This window comes from Prionailurus viverrinus, chromosome B3 (genome assembly GCF_022837055.1).
Source record: "Prionailurus viverrinus isolate Anna chromosome B3, UM_Priviv_1.0, whole genome shotgun sequence".
In the NCBI taxonomy this organism is placed as follows: domain Eukaryota; kingdom Metazoa; phylum Chordata; class Mammalia; order Carnivora; family Felidae; genus Prionailurus; species Prionailurus viverrinus.
In genome coordinates, this window is record NC_062566.1 from 99765875 (window position 1) to 99793289 (window position 27415).

Genomic DNA, 27415 nt, shown 5'->3' on the forward strand with positions numbered 1-27415 from the left:
ACTTGTGTTGCCTCTCTCTCTCTCTCTCTCTCTCTCTCTTGAAAATAAACATTTTTAAAAAATGAACAGTAAAGAAAGGGGCTAGATCTGTCCTTAACACAGCACCCAGAGTTATCCTTTTAAAAAGTACACCAAATCATGGAACCCACTAAGGAAAACCCTCCAGTGGCTCAGAGTGAAGGTCAGAGTCCTCACCATGGCTTCCTTTGCCTTACTCCCCTGAGTTTATCTTCTCCCTCTGCTCTCCTTGCTCCTGCCACACCAGCATCTTGCTGCCTTCTCATCCTCACCAGGCACACTCCTGTCTTGGAGCCTTTTGCTCCCACTTTGCTTCTGCCTGGAGCACTCTTCTCTAGGATATCAGCACGTCTTGCTCCCCTCACCTCCTCTAAATCTGCATTCTGATGTCTCCACCTTTTTCTGAACAGCAAACACCCTCACTCCTGGACCTCTCTTTCTCCCTTCTTTCTTTGTATTTCCTAGACCAACTCTCACATGCTAATATGCCAGATAACTTATATTCTGCCTCCTCCCACAAAAACGTAAGCTCCGTGAAGGCTGCAGGACTGCTGTATCTGTGAGTGAACGAATGATGCCTCCCCCATAGTAAGTGCCAGGCCAGGTTAGCTGTGGTTCTTCCCAAAACACCCGGGGCTGTCTGACTCCACACACACACACACACCCAGCAGATTGAGGGGACAGGGGTAAGAGCAGGCACAGAGGTCTACTTCTCGACCCGCCTCCCTCCATAAACCCTGCACAAGAAAGCTTCCATTCCGTCCGTCTCGGACAGCCATCTTGTTAAATGCATACATTTGGGGGAAATACGCAAAACAGGCGAATGCTTTATGAGAGTGAAAACCCCATTTATGGTCTTTTAGAACTAGTTTAACACCCCAAAGAAGAAAATTTGTGTATACACAGTAATGCTGTTCCTTTGATATTAAATTAGTATTAAAGTGGGATGGAAACTCCTCTTATATTGGGCTCCTATGGAGATGGACAAAGTAATTTTAGAGAAAAAGCAGCTGCTCTCAGCAGTAGGCTCAGAAATGTCAATTTTAATTAAAACATTTATTTTCAAATACATTTCACGGTTCATGTGTAGTGATATGTGTCTACTTCATGCAAACGTTCAAACCGCTGGGCTGCGGAAATTGGAGAAAGGCATTTTGATAAAGAACATGAACGGTATGATCAAAACAAAGAAATGCAAAGAGAAGAAAAGCCACATTGTGCTTCGGTCCACACGTCAGATTGCTCCTCATGGACTTGCTCGCTGCTGGCCAAAGGCCTGTGGACCCCCTCAGAGAAATCTGGTGTCCGTGGGTCATCATGGGCACACGTGGGCCGTGCCCCCACTCCCAGGTGAGATCCATTTTGCGTACAGATACCTATTTACTTCAAGAACAGAGGCTCTCTCCCCGTGTTACAAGATCTTAGCCGAAGAGAACTACCAGAACCTCCAACTCCCAAATCAAAATCCACCCCAATTCCATCTTTCCCCAAGCACTGTTTTGGGTTGGAGTTATGAAAGCTGCAGAAAGGTGTCCAAAATTTTACAATGACCTTCTGAGCTCCCATCTCCTCTTGCTCTCTGCCCTGCCGAGAGCTCTATGCACCTGCCAAACTTCTGTTGACTTCCCAGGGAAACCAGCCATGGCTTCAGTGTGGCCAAAAACCATTGAAATAAAAACGCGGCAATTTAAATAAGCAGCAATTTAGGCGAAGGGTTTCTGAAAATTTTGCTCAAATTTCTCTAAAGACATCTATGAATATACTCTTATTTAGCATTAGAATATTAAGATAATCACTGTGTGTGCTATGCTAGAAAAATCATTGCCACTGGGTTGAAATCAAAGATGATAAGCAATATTTATTAGTGTGACAAGTGTCCTTTATCTTGTAATCTGGTGCATGCATTTCTGATTAAGGTGTATCCTAATATTTGAGAAAATTACAACATATAAATACAGTTGCATCGATTGCTGCTCTCAATATGCTTTTAACCTCTTCAAAGGAGCCATTAACATCACAGTCAGAAACACATAGTGAAGTCCAGAGAATGTATGCACGTACTTGCAGTTGGCTGGGTACTCCAGTGCCAAGCACGTTTACGAGTTATTGAATGCTCCAATGTGTAAGTTGTGAGAGTTTGACTTTGTATTTAATGATGTCAATAGCATACTTCCAATTTTTTTTTAATTTCTGAGCTAATTTTAAACTGTTTTTGAGTTTTGCATTTTGATTTTAAAAGTGTACTCAATTATAATCAATCCTTTCTTTTAAAAAAAATATTTCCTTTGAGAGAGAGAGCACGCACGTGCACATGAGAGGGGTCAGGGCAGAGAGAGGAGAGAGAGAATCCCAAGCCGGCTCCACACTGAGCACCACGCCCGACTCAGGGCTCGATCTCATGACTGTGAGATCATGACCAGACCCAATATCAAGAGCCAGACGCTGAGCCACCCAGGTGCCCCTAGTCAATACTTTCTTGAACCCAAACATTTTGTTCCTTCCCAAGAACTATATATATAAAATTCTGATTAAGAGCTCTGATAAAGGAAATGAGACCTCTGTTTTCTTTTTCTTTTTTGTTAATTTTTTTAATGTTTATTTATTTTTGAAGGGGGGGGGGTGAGGGGAGGGGCAGAGAGAGAGGGAGACCCAGAATCCGAAACAGGCTCTTGGCTCCAAGCTGTCAGCACAAAGCCCTATGCGAGGCTCGAACTCATGAACCGCTAGATGATGACCTGAGCCGAAGTCTGACGGTTAACTGACTGAGCCACCCAGACACCCCGAGGCCCTCTATTTTCTTTTGATTGCTAGTGGAAGGGCTATTTGGTCACGGAGTTATTTGGTGACAGCAGACATATGTCCTGACATATCCTGGCTGAGTGAAGAGAATGGGGCATTAATGTCACAGAAGAGTACATGGATAAGGCTTAAGAAAATCACCTGTGGGTTACTTAACACCAACAAAAGAAAATAGGACACTTCTTAAGTATTGACCACGTCGGGGCGCCTGGGTGGCTCAGTTGGTTGGGCGGCCGACTTCGGCTCAGGTCACGATCTCGAGGTCCTTGAGTTCGAGCCCCGCGTCGGGCTCTGGGCTAATGGCTCAGAGCCTGGAGCCTGCTTCCGATTCTGTGTCTCCCTCTCTCTCTGCCCCTCCCCCATTCATGCTCTGTCTCTCTCTGTCTCAAAAATAAATAAACGTTAAAAAAAAAAAGTGTTGACCACGTCAAAGCAGGTGCTGTTCTAAGAGGTTTTGCCTGGCGGTTCATCTAATCCTACCAACACACTGTGAGAGACCGTACTATTATGATTGTTCCCATTTTTCAGACGAGGCAAACTGTCACAGAAAGGTGAAGTCGCCCTACATCATATAACCAGTAAAAGACTTAAAAGTAGGCAGTTGGGCTCTATAGTCTGTGCTGTTTAAAAGCACACATTTAATTAAAAAAAAAAAAAAAAAAGAGGATGCAGGACTTTCCTAGGACTTTCCTTTCCATAGACCAGTGGTTGTTCATAGCGTAGTAGTTAAAAGTAAAGGGCTTTCAAACCAACTACTAGGTGCAAGTCATAGCTGCTTTAACTCCAGCTGTGTGACCTTGACTGAGGTACTTAGGCTCTCTGAGCCTCAGGTTTCTGTTTAGGAAGATGGAGATGATATGAGGATTAAATATGTTGGTACACAGCAAGCACTCATGAAGGGTAGTTATTGTTGTTATTAGTTGTATTACTATCTACTTACAAACAGAATGGGTCAGGAGCATCCTGGATTTACAAAGGCCAAGAAAACCTAACTCATTTTCATGGCATTTGTTTTTCAATAATGAAAAAATTGGAAGAAAGTTAAACAGTGTGTCTGCCCTCTTTTTAAAAGAGGAAACTAGATTTTTTTCAACTCTGATTTTGGTATAGATTTGGCATTCATTTTGATGTAACCTACTACTTAGTATTTAAAAAAATCTTTTTAATGTTTATTCATTTTGGAGAGACAGAGTGGGAGTGGGAGAGGGGCAGAGAGAGAGGGAGACACAGAATCCGAAGCAGGCTCCAGACTCTGAGCTGTCAGCACAGGGCCTGACACAGGGCTCGAACTCATGAACCGTGAGATCATGACCTGAGCCAAAGTCGGATGCTCAACTGACTGAGCCACCCAGGCTCCCCACCTACCACTTCCTAATAACTGTAGCCTTCAGATCGCTGTTGCTTTGTTTCTCCCCACCCCCATTTTCCTGTTAGTTCTCTTCCTAACATCTTCTGAAATCCAGTCAGGATGAGGCTCGACAAAACCAGGTGTCACAAGAAAAACAAGAAAGAATCAGACTAATGATTCTTCAGCTCAGAGGGAGTAGCGATTTTATTAAGGGAAAACCGCAGAAGTCGTGGATATTGTCGGCAGCATTTGCCCTAGTAGAGCATCTAACACAAACCAGTGAGAAGCAAATGTGTGTGTGTCCCATGTTTATGCTGCTCATGTAAGCACAGAAGAGACACGATCTTCAGAACCAAAGGATGTGGGGAAAAATGAACAGCTTTTTTGTTGCAGTTAGGTGCCAGGTGGAATCCCTTATTACCAATATAGTAGATACGATCATTCCATACAGCAGTCATACATAGTCTTTACACCTCGCAGGAGGGGCGCTGTCTACTGTAAATAATTTTACCATGATGCAGCCATGGAGAAAGAGGCACCATTAGCGAGAGGGATTCAACCAGCCAGCCGCTGGCTTGTATTAAAAGAAGACCTGTAATGAATGATTGGGAAGAAGTTGAAAACTGTAGGCTTCTTTGCTTACAACTTGTATTTTTTGTTAGTGAGGATCATTTTTGTTTTCTAAAGCATTTGATTGATTTAAAGTAGCTCTTCTCATTAAGTAATCTTTAAATTAACCTTCAACCATGTATCAGCAGCTGTACGATGAAAGCAAATGCATTATGTATTACTGTTTTGGATATAAGTTCTGAAAAAGCCAACTATCATTCTCAACATCAAAGAATGGCCCTTATCAAGGGCTTGGCTGAGAGGATAAAGCACTGGCTAGTTACCTTATGACCTTGGTTCCAATCCAAATTGTATCGCCAGTCATAGGAGTTCTATGATCTCAGCTCCACACAGGTAGATGGTAGTCCATATCACCAAAACACAGGTTGGCAAAATTGGAATTTTCCTGCTTAGGAGAGACCTAAGGCTGAAAAAAGTCCAGAGACATGCAGGTGAAAAAGCATCCAGCTCATAAGCCATCCGAGAGATGGCAGGCTTCTCGACTGGGCGAGGTGGCTCAGAATAGCAGTCTGGGGATGCTCTCCAACCTGGCTTGCAGATAAAGAAATCTGTTTTCAGAGCCTGCAGTTCATCCAAGTCTATTTTTCAAGCCAACGTCTCCTCTCCAAACTTTCCCCTCCCCCATTTCTCTCCTTCCAGAAACAAAAAGCAGAAAGCCCACCAGAAGGATTTTTAGGATGCCATTTGTAGAACTAGTGTGATGGTTCTAATCTCTTGCAAGGATATTCCAATTGAGCTGGTCTGTTACAGACCTTGCTTTTTAATATTAAGATTAAAAATAATTAGTTATCACATTCTCAACAAAGCCATTTAGATTACAGTTAAGTATGAGGACAGCTATGCCCGTAGTGTTGTATTCTCAGGAAGGAGACCTACTACATCAACTGTAGGAGAAAGTACACTAAGCAAAAATACTTTCCTGGCCCCATATGAGCAGTTTTAAAATTTTGAAACATTTTAAATCAAATTAATAAAAGGCAATGCCGTTAGTATTTGGCATTTGTATTTGATAACAGGTAGTATGTGTCCCAACTATGTAGTGTCTTCTTTTAAACAATTTCTTTTTGCTTTTGTACATTTGATCACTGCCTTTATTTTTCATTCTATTTATTAGCGCACTAATTTAGTCATTCCTAGGTCCTTTCAAGAAATATTTTAGTAATTGTGAAGTGAGACAGTTAGTATACATACTAATCCTATGTATTTGGTTTGGGAAGAAGGGAGCATTCCAACCTCTGGTTATACAGTATGTCCTTTATTTCCAAATATAGATGGATAAGAATCATCTCTCTTGAGATCTAAGTCAGAGCACTCGGCCAGGCAAGCAAGGTGAACTTCTGTGATGGTGCCATTAGAAGCATTTAAGAACTTGTTCTCTCTATATACAAATATTAAGTAACTTCAGCTATTTTGAAAGCAGAGGCACATTTCCTGAGTTGGGCAGGGTGCACTGCTATGGGTTTATGTTTCTACTAAAGGCAGACATCGCTCACCCATAAGGTTGAAAGATGACTATACCACCCATGTGAAGCGAAGTCTCTTCTCCTTTTCTGTGTGTGGTGCAAAGTTGGAGAGCTTTGGGACTTCAGTCACCACAACTTGCTCAAATGACTCATATGGTGGACTTGAAGGAGACACAGGTTGGGGTGGGGTGGTTGTCAGCACACAGAAGGTTGCACGGGGATCCAGACATTCCAATGGTTGTGCCTGGGAAGCAGATCCCTTGATTTTCGAGGAGGTGGTTAGTCCTTGGTGCCTGCGCCATGAGGCTAAATGGGCTTCTCTCACACGCGCGGAGGGGAGAGCAGATGAAAGGATACAAATTCAACAGCCTTTTATTGTCAGCAAACAAAAAGGGGCACACATGTGCCAGTTTATAAATTACTGTTTTCATTAAAAAGGAGTTCAAAAATCAGGTTCCACTTATCATTGTTAAAACCTTAAATTTTTTTTAGCCGTGTGATTTCATTATATGAATTACAGAACAGTAATGGAGTAATATTACTCTTAAGCCAGCTCACTTAAATTTAAGACATTCAAGACCCAATAATGCATTAGGTTCTTTAGTTCAAGTTATGCAAATAATATACATTTTTTATTCGGCTTCCCACCAGGTTATACATGTATTATAAACACAACAAAGACCTCTTTCTTGTACAATATATTACTCAGAAGCTGGTGAAAAATAGAAGCCAAAATATTGTGAATTACATTCTCAAAATGGCTTGGCTTTGTACAACCGGCTGACATATTTTAAATGCTAAAGAGAAGCTGGGACTGGAAAGGAAAATGTTGACTCACTGTTACCTACTACTGTTGTCATTCATACCGATGTTCTTCAATGTCTAAATCAGATTATTATCTTTATTTTCTTTAGAGTGGAACTAGCAGACCCAGCTTTGCTACATTTGGAAAATCAGCAGGGGGAATGGTCATCTCTAAAAGACAAAAATAAAAGAAGGGACTGAAACTTAACATAAATTACCATGGCTGTCCCCAAACTCAGAACTGGAGAGAACCTTTTTATTCTTTTACACAAAGCTGATGATGGAAATCGATATGGATTATTTCACAAGCCTTGTTTCTTAAATATTTTGTATGGTTGCATGATATAATTCACACACTTTTTAAAAAATATAGCCGCTGACATATTAATTCCATTTGGGCTTTCAAAGAAAAAAAAAAGCTAAAGTTTAGGAAATTAGAAATACTGGTGGGTTCTGTCGTATGACAAACACAGCATTTACATCATTTATAGACTTAGCCCCAAAATTTATACGCTAGGTGGTGAGATAGCTCTGTGTCCTTGCCAAGGTTTCCATGTTGCCATTTATGCCCAATGTAGTCAATTGGTAACTTGCTCAATTTGATAAAATTAATCAATAATATATATATATATGTATATATATATATGGATATGTATGGATTTTTCGAGAAAGTGAACATGAGCATATTTGTGTGTGTCTCTGAAACATACAGATGAATCTCATCGTAATCTCATGCTTTAAAAATATCCCTTCACCCAGGGGGCTTTACTTGTTTATGCTGAGCAGACTGAAAACAAAAATAAGAAAAATGGAAAATAAGAAATTCACAGTCCCTTGGCTTCATGACGTAACATGAGCTCTGTGGGAACGAGGGAGCATTCCTTTATACTTGTATGCAATCTGAGCTCAGTGGCTTTGAAAGCTCTGAAGTCCTCCACAAAACTCTTTCCTCCCTCTTACCCCCCCCCCCAAAATACCCCATCTCAACTAATTTATATAATCTCATCAGCATTTCTAACAGAAACTCTCACCTCGGATTCATTCCTTCCTGCGGTAGAGTGGGTAGAACCAGCCTCTGGAGTACTTAGCAAATCACTCTCAGCCGCTCCTTCAAGTCAACAAGTGTCAGTCAGCACACAGTTCTTTCTAGGCGGCAAGAAGGGCCGCACTGGACGGCAGGCCAGCGCGTGTTAGGATGGGTGCATCATCATCTGTTTTGATGCTTGCCCGTCTGCCCCTGAGTCTGCGGATGGCTTCCTTCTTAACAAAATCTAGGCACGGAATCACATTTACTGTCACAACACATAGTGCTGCTGCTGTGAAAGATCAAAAATGGCCCTCCATCACATCGCTATTAAGAATTTTAAAAAAGACTGTGAGGTCCGAATTATTTCTTAATTGCATTTCACACCTGGTTAAGATAGTGTCTACAGCTGCAAGGAGATGAAAGGAGTGATTGATCCTTGAAAAGAGAATAGGTAGGGTAGGCCTTGGAAGGCTTGAGAGCAAGGCACACTGGGACAAAGTGAAAAGCAGAATCCACTTTTGCTAGAATGAGTTTCTTGCCAGCGTTTGAAAAAGAGGAAGGTGGCTCTGGGGGCAGCCTTCATTCTCCAGTGCGGACTGCAAATCCCCCACCGAATGGTCTCACTGTAAACAGCAGATATTTCAGATGCAATTAGACTTCCATGTGCCCCGCAAACAGCTGGGAAGAGTTTCCAAAGTTTTCCCTCTTTAATCTGAGTGGAATACTAAGGAAATAAAATATCCTGACAACTTCTGGCGTGGTCTTGTGACTTTAAAAAAAAATCAGCCTGTGAAGTATCACTGCTCTGTTTTAGTCTAATGCTACTTCTATCTTTTATCCTTTTTAATTAGAAGGCAAATTCTCAGACCGCCAGGCCTAATCCCTACACAGTGGAACAAAGCCCAGCAAAGCCTTTGAACACTGTTCAGCCGGGCAGCACAAACCCTAGTAACTGTTGGCAGTAAGGGCAGGACTCTGACCCTCATCTCAGCCATTCTCCTGCAGCTCCTGATGCACCCTGCCCTTCAGAACCCTATCTGTTGTTCTTCTGTTTGGACTGAAAAGACAAAAGAGGAGACAATGTGGGAAGCCTAGAGGATTGGCTAGGTAGGACGCGGGGCGCTAGTGGAGGATAGGGGCAAGTAAATGGAGTTTCACGGGAATGGACACAGTGGGGAGAATTGGATCACCAGATTAGGTCTTTAGGTTCAAGAAATTTCTTCATCCCTCACTAAATCTTTTCATGGACAATGCCACTTTTTAAACAATTGTTGCATTTCCAATTACTCCAGGAGTGTTCAAACAAATGCCCCCAAACCCTCCATGAAAAGTTTGCTCATATTTTAAACTCGCCAGATGAAAATCAATAAAACAAATACCCCCAAATCAGTGGCAGACACTGACATCTCCAAAGTATTTACACTTGTAATAATATTTGAGTCAAGAGCGTAATTTGAGCTCACTCAAGCAAAACCTGCAACTAGACAGAAACGTGAATTTTCAAAGCTAATGGGAACAATCATGAATCAAAAAGCCAAATTCCGAGTATGCAAATATGAAAAAGGATTGTTTGCATTTCCTACTCTGGCTGTGAATTATTTCAGCAGTGGAACGACAGATGCTGCAAACTTTTCCAAACTGTTCTTAGATGGAGCTACGTGTATGTGGGAATTATGTCTGCAGCCGGGATGGTTGAGAGTTGTATCGGGATTTCTGAAAAAGATACGTGTTTTCTGTTTGTTGAGACATCTGGGAAAGACACCGCAAAGAAAAAAGGAGGGGAAAACCCCAGAAACCTTTCACTGGGAACATTTCTAGCAGTCCCGCAGACTCTTAAACAGAGCAGGTTTCACAAAACCACTGTCTTTTTCCCCCACTTCGAATGTCTGCAGAAATACCAATATATGTAGTACAGTAATAAACCCAATCATTATGGCTGTCTTTGTAACCAAATAGAAAATGTGTTACTGACCTGGCTTTGGGTGATGAAGAGGTTAATTTAAATCACAGGAAAGGATTCAGTCAGGGGTTTAGATGAATGATGTCCAATAAATGTGTGCGTTTTATCATGTAATCTCAAATCCAAAGTTAGAGTTGAGCAGCCTTTAAGGAAGTTCCTATTTTTAAAGCTCTCAGTAAGACAGAGGTACCAAATTTTATGTTGAAATAAAATGTGATTTTGGAATTTTTAAAATGTGAGTTTCGCCCTTATTTCTGGCATATTTATTTTGAGAACATATGTCTATCTTATTAAAGGACACCAGTCTATGGAATTATAGTCCATTTCCATATCATATCTATTATTCAAGTGACAAAACCCAGTATCTTCCCCAATACTCTCTGCGCTGTGGAAGCAAATCCTTTCTCCAGGTCACACAGTGGTAAAGTAGGTGAAATGCACAAAGATAATCAAATACAGCTACAGATAGTATGTTACAAAGGATGACGTGGCATTACTGACAGTCTTCTCTCCGACTGCTTTTGTGTTTGTCTTTACCTTTGATACCTTCCAAAAGAACGTGAGACGTAACGGCTACCTACATTGGTGTTCTTTAAACATACCTTACATTCATTCTTTTCTTCGTTTCATTGCAAACGGTTTGAAAAATTAGGATACCCTAATTACTTCGGGGGGCTCCCAGCAGCGATCACAATTTGCAAATAAAAATACTTTCAAAATATTTAAAATACTCTGAAAAGATAGAAGCCTGTTAAAGAAATTGTCTAAATGTTTGCATACATTTCACCGTCCAGTGCTCCAATGGAAATGATCAATAAACATTTGCATAAACAACAGCAAATTTATTATGCTCATGCGGGTTTTAAATAATCATTGGAAAGCTTTACCTGGTGGGAAATTATTTCCTGTGGTCCTGCATGCACGTGCTGTCTTTTGCAGGCACGTTATAAAGTTCTATGGACAACATGCTGTAGTGATATTTAACACTGCATTTACAAAAGAAGGTTCTAGAGACTCAGAGATAGTCCTAGAAATGAACAGAAGCAACAACCAACACACTTCCCATAAGTCAAACCTGGTGTCACTTCCATCAAGGAATGTGTTTTCTGATTGTTCTTTTCACCATATCATTATCATCTACCTACTCACCTTGATCATGTGTATGAATTAATTTTATAGGAATATAATATAATAGAATCGAGATCCCTGAAATCCAAAGCTTTTGAAAATAGCTTTTTCTTTTAAGAAACGAAGACTTGCATTGAACAGTAGCAATGCAGTATTACCTCCGTATTCAGTGTGGTTGAATATATTCATTAATACTTATTAGAATGTGAGAATTAAAATATCTACTTATATTTTCTAAATTTCTCTTTTTTAGAATTCGTATAATTTAGCTGTACATAATAGCTGTGAGTGAATAGGGTTGCCAAGGTTAAAATATTTTTTGTGCAGCTTAGTTTTTGTTATTGTTATTCAGTTTATTCTACCGAATTAGGCTTTCTTTACTAAGAATAAAACCTTAGAGGGTTTCTGAAGCTTATAATGTAAATGACCACAAATACTAAGCTCAATCAAAACAAATACTAAAAGAAGAAGAAGAAGAAGAAGAAGAAGAAGAAGAAGAAATCCTACCCTTAATTCTGTATTCTGATCCATCAGTGACTGTATAACTATATCATTAACGATGTTCTCTAACTGGGGAAGTCCCTACCCTAGAGTGTAAAGGATCAAAGAAAACATTCTTTTCTGTCTAGTACACTTAGTAGTCCGGCCTCCCAACAGTGGGATAAAAGGAACTTGCTAAACTGTTGCCATTTTGCAACATCTGCTATAATTCCCCTAAATCCAGATTTGTCTGACACAGAGAGGCCTGTTCTTACATCATTGCCATGTGACAGAATAACACCAGTCACATCAAGCTTGAGCATTGCAGCTTCAGGCTATGATAATATGAAGAAAACCTTTTTGCCTAGGGCAAAACACTTGTAACAAAGTATTATTCATCTGGCCAATTTAAATCTTCTCTCAAAAAGGTACCCAGAAACATATGCAGTATGCCTTTGTAAAAGGCTCGAGCAGCTCATAGGCAAATGACCTGAACCAAGAGTACAAAACCTAATGTCCTGATTAATTACTGCTAAGCGGCTCTGATACACAGAAAAGAGAATGCTGGTACTAATCCTTAACCCTGTCCTACATTCTCAAAATAGCCAAAACACTGCTGACAGTTAGAAAAACAAACCTGTCTAGGTTTTAAAAAAAAGAAAAAAAAAAGTCGTACATTATCACTTGATGCCCTCCACCTAATAAAACCAGGATGCAGACAGATTAGGGAGTTAGTTACCAGTCCAGGGGGCTTCTTGGGACAAGGACACGGCCTCATAGAAAGAAAACAATCCGAAGGGGGAAAAATACGTAACAACAATACACAATCCCCAAACAGAAATATTTGGGGTATTCTTATTTTCAGGGTTCAGCTTCCAAGAGACTGAGCTTGCCTGGAAATTGTTCCTTAAGAGTTGAGCAACCTCAATACCGCAATGCCTTGCTGATTAACCTGGAGCAAAGATTGCTGTGCTTAGAATTTTATTAGGAAAGGGTGTTAGAATTTTTTACCTATAAAAATAGGAGGATGCTCATATTTCACTCTAAATATCAGACATGTTAGATTTCAAACTATTTGAATTGGAAAGCTATCTTGGTTTCATCAACCACTCAAATTACATCTACCTTTATTAATAAAGCAGAGTTCTGGAGTCCTTGTTATTTTTGCTGAGCAAGAAATAAATGTCTAAAAAGAGAAAGTCCTGTAAGGGAGAAGGAAGTTGCCTATCTTAGCAAATTTCTTTCATTAAAAAAAAAAATCAAAAGGTCACTAAAATGCAGCTTATCATACTATCAGCCATAATGCTATTACATTGTAGGTAAATAAAATTAAAATACTTCTCTTGGACTTTATGTAAAAACATGTACTTCAATAACACTAATTTAGAGCAAATGATCTTTATCTATTTCGAAAGCTGTTCTTAATTTGACATTATTTTACAGGTACACCCTCTCCCCCCCCCCCCCCCCCCCCCCCGAGTTCTAGGAAATAGCAGGGAACGGGAAAGCCATCCAAGGCTGGGGTTTTGAAGGGTCAGCCTAACTAGGTTCAGGGTCATTTTACTAACTAGGCTGCCCCCAATGCAAAGGAGAAGAGGCATATTTTCACCTGCAATGCAGTTGTTCTCAAGTCTAATTCCATTTTGGATTTTCAAGAATATTTCTGTGTGGGTGCACATCACTTGTAGACACAAGCATTTTCACATGCCACAGCTACCCACCCATTCTTTAATAGATGGTATAGGAAATACATTTTCCACCTGTACGGATCAAAGCCATCAGATGCTGACCGCCGGAGCAAATGCGTGATGCTGCTTTGGCATCACAGCCTGGGTTTTGATGGTTTGTGGTGTTTTTAAGGACACCAAGCCCTTGCTTCTCTTTATACAACCCTTTTTCTCCCTTTCCCTACCTTTTTGCTCTGCCTCTTCCTTCCGCAACTGGTCCCCAAGGGATGCACGTTGATTTCCCATCATTCCTCAGGCCCTTTCTTTCTGAATTAGGGCGACTCACCTTGTCGTTAATGAGGGTTCAACTTTGGAGTCCATTCACCTTGGTTCATAACATCCCCATAATTCTGAGCACCGTCTGCTCCTGCACATGCTGACCTTTGATGGAGATTGTCCTTCCTGAAGCCTGAAGCCCTGACTCTATGCAAGGCAGAGTAAAGAACCAAATCTTGCCACTTCTCAGCTCTGGACATCCAACCTGATAATCCTTCAGAGGTGAAAGAGCTGCTTTATTAAAATACTGCCAAGATTTGACACCATTTAGGGGGAAACTTCTCCTGTCGGTTAGTTGCAGATTTTTTTGGCAGATTAAAAAAGATAAGAAGTTTGAAAATTACTGCCCTTCTTGGAATTGAACTGAAATGTTATTAAGGATTGGAAAGACTAAAGTAATTCCCATTATCTGGTCTCCCTTTGACTTGTCAGTTTCCCTAAGGTGTAGGAAGAACAATGGAGAGCACATAAATTTTGGATTAAAGAGATCCAGACTTCAAACCTGGTTCTTACTTATGAGCTGCATGACCCTGAGTGAATTACTTGATGTCTCTAAACCTCAATGTCCTCAGCTGTAAAATGGGGCCAAATGGGGCCTGTTTCACTGGGTTGTTGGAAGAAGTCAATGAGATAATGATTATAAAGCAAGCTCTTTAACCAACCTCAACAATCCTATTAGGCATTATAATCTCCATTTCACAGAGCAGGGGTGAATGGTTCAGGAAGGTTAAAGCACTTGCCAAATGTCACGGTCACATCACAGGTGTTTAATAAGTGGGGACTATTTACAATCATCAAACCAAGGAGCGTGGGTTCTCACCTACCTCCAAGTAACTCGAGCGCCTTTGCTCTTAGGGGTGAGAGAGCCAAACTTCCTTTTTGACTAGCTCTTCAGAGGCCTTGCCAAGAAAGCACAAGACAAAGGGAAATACCCTCTCCTCCCCTTTACCACCCTCCCACTTTGCAGTAGGCCTTTTTGAAGTTTTACCTCTTGTATCAATGCAGCAACCCTTCAAGTTATCATCTCCTTTTCACCAGAGCACGATCCAGAGCCTGAGAAATGTTACATTGCTTGCCAAAGGTCACAGGCATTCTTTATGGTGGAACCAGCCTTGTAAATTCCAGCCTCTCCTCCCCTGGGGCCCTTGCTCTTTCCACTACTGCCCTGACTCACTGTTGTTCTGCTCAGGGACATGGGGGCAGAGAGCGGTCAGGAGTTGGAGAAAGAATGGCTGAACCTTTTGCAAGGGATGTCGTCTGGAGCAGGTGCCAGGAACCCCTCCAGAAGGTCCTCTATACACTCAGGAAAACTACAAGGGTTTCTGGAATGAAGTTTACATAGAAACGAATCTTAGGTAAAAATAGAAATAAGGGGGCGCCTGGGTGTCTCAGTGGGTTAAGCATCCAACTTTAGCTCAGGTCGTGATCTCACGGTTCGTGGGCTCGAGCCCCACGTCGGGCTCTGTGCTGACAGCTCAGAGCCTGGAGGCTGCTTTCAATTCTGTGTCTCCCTCTCTCTTTCTGCCCCTCCCCCACTCATGCTGTTTCTCTCTGTCTCAAAAATAAATAAACATAAAAAATATTAAAAAAAAATAGAAATCAGGGTTAAATTACTAGGTCACTAAACAGAAAAGACCAATACAGTAGAAGCCATTTCAGGGTGTTTTTGCAAAAGAAAAATATTTCCAGAAGAAATAGTGACCTAATAGCCTATATTTTTAACCGTGTATGTACCAAAATGATTTTTTAAATTAGCATATTAGAAAATCAGGTTAGTAATAATGGAGTTATAACTGCTGATTCTCACCATCCCTCTGTCCCAATTCAAACTCCATATCCTCTCTGCCTCATTAGGGATTGTGATTAGAAGACAGAAAATTAATTGAAAGGACTCTCAAGGGTACTCTGTATCCCCTGCCTTCTCAAAGATCCTCAGGTGGTTAAAGAAATGTGCATACGAATCACCTGGGGACCTTGTTAAAATTCAGATTCTGGTTCAATAGGTCTTGGGATGGGACCTACCATTCCACTTCTCCCATGAGAAGCAGAGAGTTCAGATGACCGAAGTAATACAGACAGTGGATCAACTCAGTTCTACCTCTTGAAAATGTTAGTGCAGCCCTTAGAGTTCAAGAGATCCTGGTTGAAGTCAGGATGCTAACTCTAAAGTATTGCTCATTCCCAGACCTCAGAGGCAACCAACCTGGAGATCCTGTATGGTAGGCAGGTTCAGCTTGCCAAGTAGAACAGGCTGCTCAAGTTAGAGGAGGCGGGCAACCTGTCGTATAGATCCCCACCTTTAATCAAAAAGGTCAGGAAGAGAAAGGTTTGTCAGTGACCTAATAAGCCCAGGTGAGAATCTCTAAGTAGGGACCAGACCCTGATTGTCTTAAAACCAAATTTCCTATTCAATTAGAATGTAAAAGGTGAACAGTTGGCTGTTGGTAGGACTTAATGGGTAGGTGCTGGGGAGAAAGGTACTGTGAATCCTCAGAAAAGGCAAAACTAGAGCATCCAAGCACAGAGCAGGGTGAGGGAAGGAGTGGTGGGCTTCCCCCCACCCACCCCCTTTTCCTTCTTTTACTGTGATTTTTCTGGCCCTGGCCAAGTGAAGGAGACTTGAGGGGGTGAGTTACATTACTGGCTAAGATTTTTTTTTTAAGTTTATTTATCTTTGACACACACAGAGAGAGAGAGAGAGAGACAGAGAGAGACAGAGAGAGAGACAGAGCATGAGTGGGGGAGGGGCAGAGTGAGGGAGGTACAGAATCGGAAGCAGGCTCCAGGCTCTGAGCTGTCAGCACAGAGCCCGATGCGGGGCTCGAACTCGCGGACCGCGAGATCATGACCTGAGCTGAAGTTGGACGCTCAACCGACCGAGCCACCCAGGCACCCCAGAACTGACTAAGATTTAAGGACGAGAGTTCTGCTGGAGGGAGCCAGAGTGAGAAGAAGGAGAAGGCAGCTGAATGAGAGGTAAAAGCAGGCTTCGCAGGGTGGGGCTGCAGGAGGGCTGAAACTTTGGCTGTCTGCAGGCAAGAGAGGGGCTGGAACTTTATAAAAAAAAATTTTTTTTAAAGGACCTGCTACTTCTCAGTAGCTGGGCCATATACTCTTATATGTTAGATCGATCGCCTGGTGGCAGATTCGGATTGAGGCCAAGTTGAGAATATGATTAAGAACTAGGATTTGTCTCTTGTCTTGTCTTTCCATTCCCTGGGAAGAGTGAACTACATCAGACTGAAACCCACCTGCCCTCCATCCCTGCACTGTCCACTCCCAGGTCAGAGGGATGTTTAACAAGGGCAAGAATGGTCATGCGACTTAGGGTGCCCCAGTGGGAAATGTGATGGGAGAGTGCCAACGTGGATTGGTTGCTCTTGTCTCATAGCAAGAGTGTCTCTCGCACACAAGTTTTTAAAAGTGGTTTTGGCAGAATGGGTGTATGAGCCTATGGGAAAGTTCTATGCTTAAGTGTTCTATTAGATAAAAAACTAATTGTTTCCGATTCTTAAACAGAAAAGGAAGATCATTTCCTGTTAGCTATTAAAATACATGCTTTCTTATGAGACTGGCGGACCTGCTTCCTGTTTTCAGAAGCTGGACAGAGGGGTGGCTGGAGAGTAGTCATTGTGAAGCCCTGCGATTCACCCCGTTTTGGCCGTTGCTAATGCCCCCTTGAATCTGTTAACACTTTTTTTCTGAAAACCTTCTTAGTGGATGTGAAGGGAAAAAAGGGGGAGGGGGATAAAGGCTACTGTCAGATTGATTAAGTGAACGCTCATTAGAGAAAGTAACAAGAGGTGAAATCTGCATATGCATTGCAGAAATGTGTCTGATCTTGCTAAGTTGTAAAAAGACAAAAGGGCTGAAAACCTCCCTAGCTGGAAGTACTTGAGGGAGAACTGGGGGAGGGGAACATTCTCTAATAGTGACCATCCTTCTTTATAAACACATGCTAGAGCAGCCACAGTCTGCAATACTTGGGTATATATTTGCAACTCTGTTTTCTAGAAATTTGTACTACAAATATAAACGAATTAATCTGACTGTTCCTAGAATACACTAGCCACTTCCTTAATTTATTTTAATACGAATTTTATTTCCTCCTTTTCCTTTCACTCCTCAAGAGACCCTTCCCTCACCCCATATATAACTATTCTATTGTACCCAAGAACCTAAAGCGATTGGTTTTGTGTCATTGGGGGCATAAACTGTTTCTGTCCAGAGTAGAATAGATTTTTTTTCTTTCTCAGTTGTAAAAGATAAGCAAACCTAGAGTCAATTATTTTTGCTTAAATTTCTTGTTTGTTGGAGGTGAGTGGGGCCATCCTTACCAAAATTCTCCCTAGCTTACTGGCCTGAACAAAAAATTTAGAATAGGATCCAGGCTCCAGGCAATCGATATTGACTTTAAGCAGGCGAAGGTCCCCCCGCTCGCTATAAAGTGGTGAGCTTGGTATGTAACTACAATGAACAGTTAAGCTGGTAACTTGAGTAACGCTTTTAAGAAGACAGCGTATTTCCAATTCCTCTCATCTGTGGGAGAAGCCTAATACTATAGCTGTAAGATAACGGTGATGATTTTTTGTTAGTATGCATTTTTTATGAACAAAAATTTCATAAGTAGTGTCAAATCTGATGTTTCTGTTAACGTTCATTGTCAGGCATTCCTGTGGTTAGCTTTCTACCTTTCTGCTAACACCTCAAACTCAGCTCCTCTTCTCCAGAAACCTAACCAGAAAATTCCTTACTGAAAGAGATGATGGTGTTGACCTTAACCTGCAGAATGAAGATACTTCAGGGCTTAGTGTGAAAAGCAAGATAGAGGGGCGCCTGGGTGGCTCGGTCAGTTAAGTGTCTGACTTCGGCTCAGGTCATGATCTCAAGGCTCATGAGTTCAAGCCCTGCATCGGGCTCTGTGTTGACAGCTCGGAGCCTGGAGCCTGCTTCAGATTCTGTGTCTCCCCGTCTCTCTGCTCCTCCCCCGCTTGCACTCAGTCTCTTTCTCTCTCAAAATAAATAAACATTTAAAAAAATAAGGCAAGGTAGACAGTGATATCAAATGTGCCTCAACTGACACCAACCTTTAATTTTAAAAAGTTAGAAAGAAGAAAAGCACAAGCTTGACATTTCTTAGGTTTAGAAAAAAGACAGCATGCATGAGGGGTGGACCAGACTGCCCTGAAGATTTGAAAGGAGATGAACAACAATAATAATAATGCTTTGCCAGAGGATGTCCTTTGAAATATCTGCAGACTGCAACAAAGTGGTTCTTCTCATATGCCGGGTTGTCTGGGCTGTTTGGCACCATTATGTGCTTTGGAGATCCTTGTAATTACAAATTTAAGACTTAAATCCTCAGTTCTTCTTTATATTTCTAAACTACCCCCATAGGTATATTTACTTCCTTCTTTTGTCAAGCTTAAACATTTCCAATTACCTCAGATTCTAAAGGGAAATGTGATGGTTAAATTCCTGCACTTGTAATGACATTTATTAATCCAGTTCTGGTGAGAAATGTTGAATGTCTTGCCTTCCCAAATCATACATTTTAATTCCAAACACACCTCCAAAGAAAAATTGACATTGTTTAATTAAAACGAGGGTGCACATTAATAAGAAAGGATATCATTTTGTTATTTATATATAATTTTATTTTGTTAAAAAAAATGAACAGAGACTACTGGTAAGTTCCATAATTGCCCTCCATGGTGAAGGAATAAGTGTAGGAGAGAAGAAAAGCACAGTAAGACACATATGTTAGTAAAACACTCCTTAATACTACACAAGCTGTAGAAAATGCTACTTTGCATTTGGTCCTCAACATGGCTAACTGCAAGCCATTGAGTAAAAAGTGCACCTTTTAAACTAATTCCTTGGTCCGAAGATAGAACCACAACTAGAAACCTCCTCATTAATATGCTATAATGGTCAAGTAAGAGATTAATAGCAAAGTCACCTGCTAAAGCAACCAGGAACCTGTTGATTAACAATAAGCCTCCAAAAATAAGATACCAGATTGCAAAGCAAAATCAAGTCTCAGGGCAACAAGTGCTTCTGTAATTTATTCCTTCTTTATATGAGGGCATAAAGCTCCCTTTATAAACGTGTTTTCCAGGCCCTGCTGTGAGCTGTAGGTGTGAGCTTTTCAGCTGATTTATTAATTTTAGTTTCAATCAACGTGTCACCTGCAGACACAAAAATGTAGGCCTCACCACAGAAAATACAATTTAAGAGAAAAAAAAAAAAGTAAAAGAAAAAACAGGGCTCTAATTCAAAAAACTCTGCCAGCATTTTTTTTTTTTCCCGACGAACACTGGAACGTCTATTCTTTGAGATCTAAAATAATTCCCAGCAACATAATTAAAAGAAATCAAAATTAAACATTTTTGTCATACTTCGAAAGTCAGTCTTAGACCCGGGAAGAGTAACATGAGGCCTGCCAAAACAATCAGTTCCTCTTGTCAGTAGGGGTACATTCTCCCCAAAGAATCGAGTGAACAACAAGTCCCCTGGGCAAAATGTGCAAAAAATTCTCAATTAGTTGTCTTTATTTAGTGAGCACTATGGGGTCCTCAACCACACTATAGAATTATGGCAAGAAAGCTGAGCTCTTCACTAGCTTATTAGCATTCTCAGAGGGTTGGAGCGCTGCTGATAGCAGGCTGTTGCCTCCAAGAGCTGTTGGTGGGACCCCTACACTCCCGGGCTTTGTCCTTTTGTCCTTCCAAGCCAGCAGGAAGTACTGCCCTATGTTCGGGGCATTCTGGGATACCTTCATTCCATTCACAGTTTGCATTACCGACCGGGCCCAAGTCTTTGTTATTGACTATGACCATCACTGTTGCAGGTTTAAATGAAAAGCAAAAGCAATCCGTATGTATCAGTCAATCCTAAATGCAGGTTGAGGAAGTAGCCCCTTCCAAATGAACATCCTCGTGGGGCTGGAGTGGCCTTCTGCGGCCAAAGCCCCACAGGAAATCCATGTCCCAGGTTATAATCTGGCTGCTTTCTTTCATCCCGAAATGACGTTAGGCGAGGGGATAGAAATGGGAGTGGGTTAGTGAATATACCAGACTGCGTCCTCAGCGGTTACATTTTTACAGCACTCCCTTACCTATTGATCTCCTCCCCACACCCACAACCCACTTACCTCTAAACACTCTTGTCCCAGAAAAAGAAAACAAGAAAGATGAAAAGTGAAAATAAAAGGAGAACTGGCAGCAAGTGTTAGAAATGCCTTTTCTAAAGAAGAGGGTATTTGCCGCTTTAGGGAAAACACTATCATTGACTAAATTAACAAGTTGTCTTATCAACTGCCATAAGCCTCGGAGTCTAATTAATTTAGTACTGATCAATAGTCCTGAATGAGGCATTGATTTCTGCCTGCTCGAAAGGGCTGCAGCTGAAATCACTTTCTCTGTATGCCACACACACACACACACACACACACACACACACACACACACACAGAGGCATCCAAAGCTTATGCGTTATCACATTAAGATTTTATTTCACTCCTTCTATGTGAACGGGAATTTCATGAACCAACTATAAATGAGAAAATGGAATCAAAAGCAACTTTGGAAGTAAGAACAGTTTTACTAGCAAGTGTGAACAGAGCTTGAACACTCCTGGCCAAAGTTCTGCTTCCTTAGAAAATGTCCTTTGAGTGACATAAAACATTAGCAAAGAAAAAGGAGAACTGAGGTGCTTTGCTTACAATAGGTAGTAAGTGCTTTAATTGGTCATAAAACATGCAAAGAGGGCTTGGGTTATTCCTTTGTCTCTTATTTTTCGAGTGCTGATGATACTTTATTAAAAGTATTCTGATCCAAAGTAATAATAACAGTAATGCTATCTGGCCAAGGGCAGAAGCAGATGGTGAGTCTCTGATAAGAATGAAAACATGTGGCAGAGCTACACAGATTTGTCTTTTACTGCTGGGGTTGGTGGGCTAGGGGTGGGGGTAGGGGTGGGGGGCGGAGGAGGACTTTCTACTTCCAAAAAAGAAAAAAAAGATCAATGACAATATATCGGAACGGTATTGGGATGAAAATAATTCAGGCATTGGACTTTCTAAATTTGACGTGTACTGACAAAAATCTTTATTCTCTTATGATCTATATCTGTAAAAAGGTCTAGGTTTGAATTCAGACTTTCACATCCTCCTATGGCACACTCCTTGCGTTTGCTTTTGGGCCCTCCCTGCTTTTGCGATTTGCTTTCATTGTGGCGGCCAGCTGCCCGGCACTCCTGAAAATCTTAAGAGTTTTCCCCCTCAGGCCTGGTCACTGGGCAAAGTTTTCCTCCCACTGCTAAATCATTACTTGAAATAAGAAGTACAGCCAAACTCTTCAAATATTTTAAAGACGATGCTTCCGTTTCAGACACAGGAAACAAGATAACGAAGGAGCTTGCTTATCTCAGAGCCGATGTTCTGCTCAAGAAACATCACCAAAAGAAAAAGAAAAAAGGAAGAAAGAAAATGAAGAGAGGAGGCCGAAACCCAGGACCAACCTTCTTTCACAGGGTTAGAGAAACAATCCCCAAATGATCAAAACAACACAGAATTCACCTTCTTTTCAGTGCGTTTATTTAATATAATTTGGCTTTTTGAAACTCTCTCTCTCTCTATGTATATACATACATATACACACTCTATATATATACTCTATGTATACTCTATATGTAGTTTTTCAAAATCCCAGAAAAGTCCTCCCCTTAATCTCTTTGGGGCCTCCATGAGTTTCCATAGCACTTTACAAAAGATCTTTATTGAGGAAAGGATTGGACAAACTTTCCTTATATGTGTGGCCCACACCATTAATTGCCCCATCTCCTTTAGTGAGGCCTTATTCCTATGTAAATACCCTTGCATAATGTTACAGGCTATTGTTAGGCCAGCGCCAGTCAGTCGCCACTTATATGCATTTTTATTTCAATCCGCTGCTCAGAGAATGAAAAGATGTCTGGACTTAAGCTGTTTACCAACTGGGCCAAAGCTGCAGAGCGGCAAAACTGAAGAAAAGCCCCAAGCAACTGCGGGAACAAGCTTTTACAATGCGAGCGGCCATTTTCAGTTGAGTTATTAACCCACCCTGAAACTCTTCTAAGCTATGCCTTTTTTAAAGAACAAATGTGCTGAATCAAACATGAATGAGCCAGAACTATTAAGAGAGAAATCCCCTAAAGAACTATTGAACACAACATAGGTTTGTAATCATTTTGTCTCAGTTGTGGGCTACCAACATTATCAAGGATGATAATGCTGGCTCAGTTGTGGGTTGGCTCGTAATTAAACAATAGTGTGGTACAGTAAAAACACACACGCGAGCTGCACACACCCAGAGTCAGAGAACTGCGTGCAAGAGATGAGAAGACTGAGTTAATAGTTCACCACCAAGACCTTGCTACCAATTTGGTCACTAAAACACGGTGATCTCCTTTGGGAGCATTGGAAAACTGCTTCTGAATCAAGTGTCGCTCCCCCAGCACGCTATGGCCTCCTCCATTCTTAAATTGAAAACATAAAATAATTTTTACTTTATGGTTGTAAAGATCCGAGGGAATGAGACACCATGAAAGTAAAGGAGCAAAATTCTACCAAAGGGAGCTGGCTTTTTCTCTGCAAAATGTGCTGCAGGCGACCAACATCGTACTTATTTAATGGCAACCACAATCTGAGTTAGTGTGGTATTAGCCTAAAGAAACTCTTGACTATTTGCATGCTTATTAGAATCCAATGAGTGCTTAATAAGTGCATATATATGACAGAGGAAACATCTCATTGCATAGTTAGTGCTACAGGAAACACACACACACACACACACACACACACATACACACACGCTGAGGAAAGCAGTCTTGAGTTAATTACCATCACAATGCAATCAAGTACAACAGTCATAGCTGAAAACCGTTTCTATTAAAGCTGCTAGACTCAACCTTGCCTCTGCAGGTCAGCTGCGGCACTGATAACCTTTCCAGCAGACAAATACATGTAACATTGCCTCATCTAATTAAAAGCTCAGGGAGGTGTAGAAAAATACCAGCACATTGAATCCGAGCAAATGAGTGCTGCCTTCGGCTGATGAAGCTACCATATGCTGCTGCTGTTTACTCTGGAAGGAAACTGAGTCACTTAACATTTCAATAGGTTAATCAATTGACAATTAAATGGAGAAATTGGTTAACTCTGAAAACAATTAACATGACACTCCATTAAGTACACTTTCTAATTGCCACAGCTGTGAGTGGAAATTAACGTGCATGTTAAAGCATCTAACTGGGGTGGCACTGTTTTTTGTGTTTGAGAAAACGGAATTAGCTGAAAACTCGGGTTTTATTTTATAGATTAGACAGTAGGAATTCTATCATCAACTGCAGTTTTAGCAGAGGGGAGCTATGTACATTTTTTCATTCTTTTAAGGGCTCACTTCAAGTTGTTGAAATATTTAATTTGCAATAATTAATTAAAATAGCCTACACCCCTCCTACCAAATTATGGGTTGGCATACAAAATGGGAAATCTCTCCCTTTGCCCATTTTGTGGACAGAATTACTTTGCAGGATCAGGTATATTTCAAGATTTCCTTTCTAATTAAACGATGCAACACGCAAGTCTTAAAGTCAGAATTTTTGCCGAACATTTCTGTGAATGGCTTCTGATTGTTGGCCTGGTTCCCTAGCCTTACTATAAAATAGTAACAATGGTGTTTGTTAATAACAGTTTTAAGTTGGAGGATTTGGATTTTTACAGGCTATTAAACATGCTAGCTAGCAAGCAGGCAATCATTAAGGCAAAGAATATTCATTTACAAAAGAGGTGATAATTTAAGCGACTCATAAATGTTTCTGATCTATATTAAGTGTGAAATATATATTTTGTGAATGAATGAGTATCTTTAAGAGCTGATTATAAACATTTTATAATCTTCCACCTTCCCACCCCTTTTGGTAGCTTTACTATCCCTGGATACACAAAAATGGAGAGGATAAATCCTACTTTGAGGGGCCGGTGGTCTGTCTGGCAATGGAGTAAGAGAATGGCATTTAAGAAGAAGAAGGTAGGGGGTGCCTGGTTGGCTCAGTCTGTGGAGCACGTGACTCTTGATCTTGGAGTCGTGGGTTTGAGTCCCACATTGGAGGTAGAGTCTACTTAAAACAAACAAAAAAAATTAAGAGGGTAAAGGACACAGCTAGTGCAGGAGGGGAACACTAAGACTTAAAATTTTCCGGTTTGGGCATCTGGTTAGATGGTGAGGTGATTCATCAAAATAGCAATAAAGAAGAAAGGTGGAATGGGGTAGGGATACTAGATAATGAACTTAACGTGGAATATGTTGAGTTCAAAGTGCTGTAAAACATGCGGCTGCAGATGTCAGCTGGACAGATGGATGGATGGAAACTCATGGACTAGAGATATTTCGGAGTTCTCAGAATACATGTGAGTGCTAATACCACGGAAGTGGGATGAGATTTCACTTCCATTTTTTTTTCTGCATAGAAGAAGACCAGGAGAGGGTGGAGGAGAAGACCTTGGGTAATACCAGCATGCTTGGGTGGACAGAGGGAAGAATCAGCAACGAGGCTGAAAAGAGGTCAGAGGAAAAAGAGAACAAGGAGACAGTGATCCTGGAGGTCAAGGGAAGAGAGCACCACTGATGCCCAAGACATCTAGTAAAACAAGGGCAATTTGAACTACTGGTACCAACTGATGGTTGGTTAGTGTGAGGAAGGCTTGAGTCAGAACACAGTTCCCATGGGGAGTTAATGGGAGGTGAGCAAGGAGGGGTGTTGAGTGTGAGCTACTTGGAGGAGCTTTGTTGCAAGGAACAGAGAGGGCAGGGGCTTGAGGACCGGAGGATGGAGGGCAGTTTTGTCTGTTTATACCTAAGTTTGGAAACAGCCATAGGTTAGGCTATATTTGAACAATCCAGAATGGGGAGATGAGGAGATTCTGGACTGCTGGCTTCTTTTCATGCGTGTATTTTTTTAGTCTGAAATGTTGAAGGAGGAAAAAATGGTTTGGCATCACTGCCGAGAGGGCTGGAAGAGGGATGTGACTGAGAATGGAGGAGAAGGATTACCACTGAGAGGCTAGCTGGAATCGGACACAACATCCTGTGGTCATACTCATTCACATTGCAGTGGCATTTTTCCCTAGGAGGACTCCTTCATTCATGTATTTATTCATCCATTCAACAAAAATTAATGAATGCTTGCCATGTGCCAGGTACCATTCTAGGCCAGCAAGACATGGTAATGAGTGAGACAGACAAGGTCCCTGCCCTCAAGGAACTAGGGAGTTCCTGGAAAGGATCCTATTTTAAATTTGGCACCTCCTAGGAGGCGACCTTTGAGTCTTTTTCTGAAGGATGGGAAAGACCTGGAGGTCAAGGATCTTGATGGAAGAACATTCTAGGAGTTGGGAGAATAGAGAGTTCCTTGAGGTTGAAGAACATGTGTCCACATAACCAGCTGTTTCCTACTTCATCAAGTCTTAACCACTGTAACAGCCACGTGAAGTGGATTATATGCTATCTTGAATTCGTCTTTAGTTACTAGTGTTTGTATATAACCCTTTTGAACAATGCTGCTTATAGAGCCGACACTTAAAACACTGTTTTTCCCTCCTTAATCAGTGAGCAAAATGAACTTTATGAGATACAAATTTGGTAGTTGTAACTTTTTGTTAGGTTTGCTCTGGGATCTTTGAATGATCTTCAATGAAGAAACCCAGGCTGTGGCACAAAGGGTACTTGTCCTGTGAGATCCCTTTCTTCTGTGGTAATAGCTCCAGATTTTTATCTGGACATAAGACTATCCAGGAAAAAGGCAAAATTTTTCAGTCTTCCTTAGAGCTACACATGGCTATATGACTGGCTTTTGGACAATGGGCTATGGAGGGAATGATGTGTATAACTTCTAAGAAGTGCTATTAAAGGAAGTGGTGTCCTTCTCCCTTTTCTCCCTCCACTGCTTTTGTCCATCTAGTTGTTTAGAAGGTAGATGTGATGGCTGAGTTGTCGTCTTAGACTATGTAGTCAACGCCACACTTGGGAGTTAGTAGAGTGAAAGTGAGAGTAGTCTAGATTGCAGATGACCAAGGAACTGTCACACCAGCCGTAAGTTGTTTCCACATTGACCTACATGAAAAAGAAGTAAACGTATATATTGTATAAGGCGTGGTCATAACACATGGACAAATTTTTGTCCTAACTATTCAATCATACTCTTTCCTATCATATCCTATCCTACCCTATCCTAAACTGTGTTCAAACTACATACATAACAAGGGTCTATTAAACAACCATTATTTTTTCATTAAAAAAATTGATTTATTTGGGTTGCCTGGCTGGCTCAGCCTGTAAAGCATGCAACTCTTGATCTCAGGGTTGTGAGTTCAAACACCACACTGGGCATAGGACTTACTTCAAAATTTTGATTCCATATTGTTTAAAGTTTTATTGAGATATAATTGGCATATAAAGGTTGTATATATTGAAAGTTTACAACTTTATTGTTTTTTACTTTTACTTTTAATTTTTAAAAAAATTTTTAATGTTTATTCATTTTTGAGAGACAGAGTGTCAGCGGGGGAGGGGCAGACAGACAGAGAGAGCGACACAGAATCAGAAGTAGGCTCCAGGCTCCGAGCTATCAGCACAGAGCCCCCCTTGGGGCTTGAACTCAACCAACGCGAGATGATGACCCGAGCCAAAGTCAGACACTTAACCAACTGAGCCA

At 41.1% G+C, this 27415-nt stretch overlaps 1 long non-coding RNA gene across 7 annotated transcripts in view; it reads left to right on the forward strand.

Annotated features, from left to right (window-relative positions):
* LOC125167637 (uncharacterized) overlaps positions 1-27415 on the forward strand; it is a 232336-nt gene that overhangs the window by 82611 nt on the left and 122310 nt on the right. Inside the window, exon 3 of one of the 7 annotated variants that reach the window (XR_007152866.1) lies at positions 22054-22251. The exons of 5 other annotated variants lie outside the window; for them this stretch is intronic. This is a non-coding gene — a long non-coding RNA (uncharacterized LOC125167637). The remainder of the gene's footprint in view (positions 1-22053; positions 22252-27415) is intronic. One more of the 7 variants, XR_007152865.1, reaches the window with a different exon arrangement.